Source organism: Peromyscus leucopus, chromosome 19 (genome assembly GCF_004664715.2).
Source record: "Peromyscus leucopus breed LL Stock chromosome 19, UCI_PerLeu_2.1, whole genome shotgun sequence".
In the NCBI taxonomy this organism is placed as follows: Eukaryota; Metazoa; Chordata; class Mammalia; order Rodentia; family Cricetidae; genus Peromyscus; species Peromyscus leucopus.
Genome location: NC_051079.1, coordinates 61,994,160 through 62,002,859, shown reverse-complemented (window position 1 = coordinate 62,002,859; position 8,700 = coordinate 61,994,160). Strand labels below are relative to the sequence as shown.

At 44.3% G+C, this 8,700-nt stretch overlaps 1 pseudogene; it reads right to left on the bottom strand.

Annotated features, from left to right (window-relative positions):
• Positions 1-1,154: 1,154 nt before the first annotated feature.
• LOC114694927 lies at positions 1,155-1,921 on the bottom strand (annotated as a pseudogene).
• Between the last annotated feature and the right edge of the window lie 6,779 nt (positions 1,922-8,700).

The window sequence follows — 8,700 nt, the reverse complement described above, 5'->3', positions numbered from 1 at the left end:
CACAGAAGATGATTATCTAGGGGGTCAAGATCATGACGGGGACACCCACAGGGACAGCTGACCCGAGCTAGTGGGAGCTCAGGGACTCTGGACTGACGGCTGGGGAAACTGCATGGGACCGAACTAGGGCCTCTGAATGTGGGTGACAGTCGGGTGTGGCTTGGGCAGTTGGTGGGGTCCCTGGCAGTGGGACCAGGATTTTTCCCTAGTGCGTGAACTGGCTTTTTGGAGCCCATTCCCTATGGAGAGATAATTTGCTCAGCCTTGATGCAGGGAGGAGGGGCTTGGTCCAGCCTCAACTTGATATGCCAGACTTTATTGACTCCCATGGGAGGCCTTACCCTCTCAGAGGAGTGGATGATGGGTGGGATAGGGGAGAGGTGGGAGGAGCAGGAGGAGGGGAGGGAGGGGAACTGTGGTTGGTATGTAAAATGAAAAAAAAAACTTTTAAATTAAAAAAAAAAAAAGTTGATTGTCTTAATGTCCTAGAGGATAGAAATCCAAAACCACAGTGTCAATAGAGAGATTGTGTGATCTGAAATGTCTCTGCAAGAGCTCATGTATTGAAGACTCAGTCCTCAAAGCAACAGTGTTCTGAGGTGTTCTGAGAGCCTCTGCGAGGTGATTGGATTGTAAAAAACACCCAACATCATCAGGAGATTAATCCGTGGCTGGATTAATTCGTGGGTGGTGGAGACTCTAGGAGGTGGGTCCTAGTTGGAGAGGTAGGTCACTCAGTGTCTTTGGAAGGTATACCTGTCCCCAGTCTCCTTCCCATCAGCCAGGCAATGAGCAGCTCTGCACTCCAGTACACTCTCTGTGTAATGTCACAGGCCAGACACAAGTGTCTATAGGCCCAAATCATGAGCCAAGATAAATATTTCCTCCCTTTGGGCTGTTTTGATGGTCACTTAGGACGTACTTCCTCGCTTCTTCCAGCATCAGGCAGTCTACTCACAATGCCTGGATGGCCTCAGCTTGTAGAGGTAATGCTACAATATGTCTCTATTATCACATGCTGTTCTTTTTCCTCTGTGTCTCTCCCCTCTTTTTTATTTTTAAAATAAAGGCATTTTTGTTTTATATTAAGGACCCCCATACTCGATATGACCCCATTCACACTATATCTGTAATTACCCTATTTCCAAATAAGGTCACATGAAGATGCAGCTTCCATACGAGAGGGAGATGACAATCATGTGGGAGGAACATGTGGAAAAGGCTTTCTTTCTCTGCTGTGAAGAAGGGATCTTCAGAATGGTCCTGATGATGCAAGTGTAGGAGAGAATCACCAGCACCAGGGTGACTATCAAGGCCACCACTGCTAAGAGAAAGTCAAAGCGTTTCAGCAGCCTTGTGACTGAGCAAGCTATTTCAATGAGGGGGTCATAGTCACAGTAATAATGATTGAGCACATTGGATGCACAGAAGTCCAGCTGACTGGTCACGATGATTGGGAATAAGATGACTAGGAAGCCACTCAGCCAAGAGCAGAGGACCAGCAGGGTGCAGACCTTGTTGCTCATGATGGTGGTGTAGTTCAGGGGTTTGCAGATGGCCACATAGCGGTCATAGGACATGGCAGTGAGAAGGCAGAATTCAGTGGCTCCTAAAAAGATGGCAAAAAAGTACTGAGTGAAGCAGCCAGCAAGCTGATGACCTTAATTCCTGTAGAGATGCTGACGAGCATTCGAGGAGTAAAAGTGGATGTGAAGGAGATTTCTAGGAAGGAGTATTTCCTGAGGAAGAAGTACATGGGTGTCTGGAGGTGGGAATCCAGGAGTGTGAGGATAATGATAGTGAGATTTCCCATAGTGCAGAGAATGTATGTGAGGAGGAGGAATAGGAAAACACGGATTTGAAGCTCCAGTGCATCTGTGAGTCCCAGGAGAATGAATTCACTGAAAGTCTGATTTTTCATCATCTGCTTTGATACCCTGTGAGGCCGAGAAAGAGAGAAATAGGTGATGAAGGTGAACTGAGCTAGCAGTACAGAGAGGAAGTCTTAGAGTTTAGGGGGCTGGAAAGGTGAGACAAGGCTTACCTCAGAAGAATAACAAATATTAAGCTTCTGTATAGACAGTGTGGAAAATGTGAGGGAGGAAAAAGAAAGAAAATCAATCATAATTCTGCTCCCCCCATGACCTCTGGTAACATTTTTTGCACTTCTCTTGCAATGGAGCTTCTTAAACCACAGCTTTGGATTTACAGGATTTTATATCATATTTTATGTGTCTCTGCATGAATATTTGCAACTGACATCACAACGGGACTGCTGTAGAATATTATTTTAAGTAGGCAAAGATGTATTTCCATTTGTTGAAGCTGTAGAATGTTACTTTTACCTGTGTAAAAGTCTGTTAGCTGTGTTGATGCTGCATTTGCGTAATGATGCCAAGATGTGTGTTTAATTACTTAAAGATGTGCTGCATCTGTTTGGGTCTGCCGGCCTAAGCACCTAATGGGTGTGTCTGTCAGGCAGAGAGAATTGATAGGAGACATCTGGGCTCAAGAGAGAAGAGCAAAAAGACTGAGGAGAAGAGCAGGAGGAGAAATAGCTCAGGGGTTAAGAGCAGTGAGTGCAATTGTGGAGGTCCTAGGTTCGGTTCACTATGGAGGAGGTAGAGGTAGGGGTAGGGGTAGAGGTAGAGGTAGAGGTGAAAAGCGTGGTGAAAGCGACTCCCGCAGTTGACCTCTGTTCTTGTTGGAGGCAGAGAAAGAGAAAAAGAGGAGAGAGGACAGTAGCTTTAAAACTTCGCAGGGCTGAAACTGCTGCCCTATATACAACAGTCCCCTTTCCTCACTCACTTATCCACCAAACGGATATAAGCCCTGGCCTTTGCTAAGAACTGAAGACAACAAAGTGAGAATCAACTCCAGAACACCACACAGAGTCCCAAAATCCTGTGTCATGAGAGGCGGAATCTTCTCTCTGGGGCCATCTCTCAGCAGCCACCTGGTGGCGCCTTCAGACATCTTTGCAACCCCAGCGTTTGGCAGCCCCGGAGGAGTGTACAGGGAAGACAACGTCATTTAAGATTTCGTTTGTTTACAGGAGATGGCCAGTTCAGGCACCCTCTCCACTATCACTAGGAATCTTAGCTGGGGTCATCCTTGTGGATTCCTTGGAGTTTCCCTGGCATCAGGTTTCTCCCTAACCCAGAAATCACCCTCCCTACCCCCTCCCATCAAGACGTCTCTTTCATTACTCTCCCCCTCCATCAGGCCCCCAAGATGCTTCCCCCATGCTGAGCTCACCCAACTCCCCACCCTCCACCCCTACCCCTCCACCCCCAGTTTACCCAGGAGATCTCTTCTATTTCCCCCTTCCCAGGGAAATCCATGCATCCCTCTTGGGCCTTCTTTGTTCGCTAGCCTCTCTAGGGTTATGGATTGTAGGTTGGTTATCCTGTACATTACTCCTAATATCCACTTAAGAGAGAACGTATACCATGTTTGTCTTTCTGGGTCTGGGTTACCTCACTCCGAATGATTTTTTTCTAGTTCCATCCATTTGCCTGAAAATTTCTTGAGGTCCATTTTTTTTTTTTTAACAGCTGAGTGATACTCCATTGTGTAAATGTACTACATTTTCCTTATCCATACTTCAGTTGAGGGGCATCTAGGTCGTTTCCAGGTTCTGGCTATTATAAATAATGCTGCTACGAACACAGTTGAGCAATGTCCTTGTGGTATGACTGAGCATCCTTTTGGTATATCCCCAAGATTGTTATACTGGGTCTTGATTCCTATTTTTCTGGGAAACTGCTGTAATAATTTCCAAAGTGGCTGTACAAGTTTGCACTCCCACCAGCAGTGGAGGAGTGTTCTCCTTGTTCCACATCCTCTCCAGCATAAGCTGTCTTCAGTGTTTTTGATCCTAGCCATTCTGACAGGCGTAAGATGGTATCTCAGAGTTGTTTTGATTTGCATTTCTCTGATGATGGATGTTGAACATTTCTTAAAGTATATTTCAGCCATTTGAGATTATTCTGTTGAGAATTCTCTGTTTAGATCTGTACCCCATTTTTAAATTGGGTTATGTGGTATTTTGATGTCTAGTTTCTTGAGTTCTATATATATTTTGGAGATCAGTGTTAATTATTTAGTGGCGCTCTTACCCTGCGAGGAAATGTCACGAAACACGACAGAATCCACTAACAAGAGTTTTATTAAGATAGGAAAGAGAGACAGACGTGACAGGCCTGTGAAAACACACATGAATAAAGAGATGGGCCCGGCAGCGGCAGCCGACAGGGACATACAGGCCTGGCGGCAGCCTGCAGACATAGACAAGCCCGGCAGCAGTGACAAACAGAGGTAGGTAGGCCCGCAGTGGCAGCCAGCAGAGACATACAGGCCCTGTGGCGGTCCACAGAGGTAGACGGGCCTGGCAGCTGCGGCCGACAGGGTCATACAGGCCCGGCAGCAGCCGGGAGAGACATACAGGCCCAGCGGCCCGCAGAGGTAGACGAGCCCAGCAGCAGTGACAAGCAGAGGCAGGGACGCCTCTAACCCCAACACCTGGGGAAGAAGCTATCTCCGTGGGACGGAACCAGAACGAATCTGAACACTCTGTCTGAGGACAAGCCAGGGCCCAGCTGAGCTGCTGATCCTGCAAAACTCAACAACTTGGAGGTGTTGGTGAGACTACCCCACTCAGCTGAAATTCACCCGGGAGAGGATTCAGATCCCTACAGTTTGAAGTCTGAAGAAACAAGATCAGCTGAGGAGTTGATGAATGAACAAAACATGACCTGGGAACACAGAAGAAGGTGCTGCCCAACCACCAAACCAGATCACCAGAATCATAAGTATATACTTCATTGACTGAGATCAACTGCCCCTGAAGAAACAGCCCAATAGCACCAATTTAACCAAGAACTCCTACTGAACCAAGACTAAAAATTAGAACAAGGGAGATACTCTCAGACACAGACACCACCTGCACCGCACAGAGGAAGAGATGAGTAGACACCAGTGCAAAAATACAGGCAACAACATAAACACTTATATGGCAACATCAGAACTTAGTGATTCTACACCTGCAAGACCTGAACATACCAAGACAGAAGAAACAGAAGAAATCAACCCTAAAAACAACTTTAAGAAGATGATAGAGGCCCTTAAAGAAGAAATAAAACATTCCCTCAAAGAGGAAATAAAAAATTCCCTTAAAGAGGTAATGAAAACTCCATTAAAGAGGAAATAAAAAACTCCCTTAAAGAAATGGAAGAAAAAACGAACAAAAAATGGGAAGAAATCAAAGAAAGCCAAGAAAAAGCAATTAAACAGATGAAAGAAACATTCCAAGATCTGAAAAATGAATTTGAGACAATAAAGAAAACACATGCTGAGGGAATGCTGGAAATAGAAATCCTGACTAAATGAACAGGAACTACAGAAACAAGCATAACCAACCGATTGCAAGAGATGGAACAGAGAATCTCTGACACTGAAGACATAATAGAGAAAATAGATTCGTCAGTCAAAGAAAACACTAAAGACAAAAAAGTCGTAACACAAAACGTCCAGGAAATTTGGGACACCATGAAAAGACCAAACCTAAGAATAATAGGGATAGAAGAAGGAGAAGAATACCAACTCAAAGGCACAGAAAATATATTCAACAAAATCATAGAAGAAAACTTTCCTAACCTAAAGAAAGAAATACCTATGAAGATACAAGAAGCTTACAGAACACCGAATAGGCTGGATCCAAAAAAAGTCCCCTCGCCACATGATAATCAAAACACTAAACACACAGAACAAAGAAAAAATATTAAGAGCCGCAAAGGAAAAAGACCAAGTAACATATAAAGGCAAACCCATCAGAATAACACCAGACTTCTCAATAGAGACTATGAAAGCTAGAAGATCATGGACAAATCTTATGCAGACACTAAGAGACCATGGATGCCAACCCAGACTATTATACCCAGCAAAACTCTCAATCACCATAGGCAGAGTAAACAAAATATTCCAAGATAAAACCAGATTTAATCAATACCTGTCCACAAACCCAGCCCTACAGAAAGCACTAGAAGGGAAAATCCAACCCAAAGAAGCTAAACACATCCATGAAAAATCAAGCAATAGATAATCCCACACCAACATACACCAAAGGACAACAAGACACAACCACAAAAAATAACAGGAATTAACAATCACTGGTCATTAATATCCATCAATATCAATGGTCTCAACTCACCTATAAAAAGACACAGGCTAACAGAATGGATAAGAAAACAGGACCCATCCATCTGCTGCATACAAGAAACACACCTTAACTTCAAAGACAGACACTACCTCCGAGTAAAGGGCTGGGAAAAGGCTTTCCAAGCAAATGGACCTCAGAAACAAGCTGGTGTAGCTATCCTAATATCTAATAAAATAGACTTCAAACTAAAATCAATCAAAAGAGATCAGGATGGACATTATATACTTATCACGGGAAAAATCCACCAAGATGAAGTCTCAATTCTAAACATTTATGCTCCAAATACAAAAGCACCCACATTCATAAAAGAAACACTACTAAAGTTTAAAAACGCACATCAAACCCCACACATTAGTAGTGGGAGATTTTAACACACCACTCTCACCAAAAGACAGATCTACCAGACTGAAACTTAACAAAGAAATAAAGGACCTAACAGATGTTATGACTCAAATGGACTTAATAGATATCTACAGAACATTCCATCCTAACACAAAAGAATATACCTTCTTCTCAGCACCCCATGGAATCTTCTCAAAAATTGACCACATGCTTGGACACAAAACAAATCTCAACAGATACAAAAAAATTGGAATAACTGTCGCGACTACCTCGACCAGCAAGGAAAATGCAACACCAAGCTCTTCTTCAAGCTGTTTATTCAGGCCATTAGCAAGCGTCTTCTTTTTTGGAGGAGCTCCGTCCCAACCTTATATAGGTCCTGCTCCACCCACCTCCTTACACCAGAATTGTATCCATACTAGCACCCCTAAATGATGTAATCTTGTGACTTTTCCCTTTAAAAACTGAGCTTGCAGACAGGTGGGCGCTTCCTCCAGCCTCCACTGCGTTGGATGTATTGGACGAAGTCCCTGCCTAGGCTTGTATTGCTTTTGGATATCCAGAATTAACCTTGCTTTTGCATTCCGGCATGCTCGTCTTTGGTGGTCTCTCTGGGGGTCACGATCTGGGCACAACAGTTACATCATTTAGGGGTGCTAGTACGGGTACAATTCTGATTGGCTCGCTTCTAGGGACTTCTAGAAATTACTTCTAAGGGAGTGGTTGCCCGCCACCATTTCTCATTGGCTGCCCTCAGGTGGGGGCATTTCTGTGGTCAGTTACCCTGGAAACCAGGGAGAGGACATTCCATAGTCTGGCAGGCATTACCTCCTGACTATCTTGTGACTCTGTACTTTTACACTTCCTGGTTTCTGGAATCTGAACTGACTGGTTTCAGTAACTAATGGCCTATTCCCAAAAGGAGAAATCTTAGGCCTTAGTTTTTGGGTGAAAGCATTTCTAAGATGGCTCATTTTGGTCTCACAATTGCAGACCGCTGGAGCTGTCAATCAGCATCTTGTCTTCTGAGGTCAATCAGGATATGCACCGGGATACTGCCAGGTGCTTGGCAAAAACGCAGAAATTGATCCACGTTAGGAATTTGCTTCCTAAATGAATCTATGTACACGAAATTCCTTAGTTCATACACTTTATTATTCTGTGATAGTTCTCTCTCTACACAGCTTCTATTCTGCTCTCATGTCTAGCTCCTTTCTTGCCTGGTTTCTCTATAATTATCTACTGTCCCCTCTAGGTTCTATCTTAATTCCTTCATCTAGTTCTGTCCCTTCTAGGTTCTCATCTATCTAGTTCTTTCCCCTATCAGCTCCTCTCCTGTCTCCTTCTCTCTCATCTGGCTCTTCCTCATCTTCTTCCCCACCTGGCTCTTCCTCATCTTCCATCTCGTTCCTCTAGTCCTCTCTTTTAGCCCTTCAATCTAGTTCTTCCCCATCTCCGTTTGTTCCTCTCAAGTTCTTACCCATCTAGTTCTTCCATTCTCTTTTCTCTTCTCTTCCCTATGCCCTGGAAGTCCCAGTATATAAAGGGAGGGTCCGAGCTAAATTTTGTAAAGCTATTACTTAACGTCCACCTCTCCTAGGCGGTGTCTCCTTGTGGAATTTACCATAAGTCAGGAGACTTGCCTGTGGGCTGTTGTCATTGTTAGTCCTTGGAAGTTGGGCGCCCCCCTGGGCGGTGTCTCCTTGTGGAATTTAAATCAGGAGACTTGCAGGTGGGCTGTTATCATTGTTAGTCCTCGGAAGTTGGGCACCCACCTGGGTGGTGTTTCCTGTAGTCCTTGAAAGTGGCTAAGGGAGATAATCTGATTCCAGAGAAAGCCTTTCCTGAGGCTGTTCTCCAAATACTTGGAATGTGTATGCCCAGAGAGTAATCAGTCCACATTGTTAGCCCTTCTTAGGGAAAAGGCAATTGGGAAAACTATGAAGGCACACATGATTTTCATAACAGAATACAGCTGATATATAACAAGCCAAGTAACACCAAAAACTCCTTGGGATTTGGCTTCCTCTGGAGGAATTCCCTGATCCCTCCAGGTAGTGACTTTGCCATAACCAGCTGAGTTCTTATGATATATTCCTGCGGCCTGCAGCACTTTCCTGATGAATTCATAAATGTAC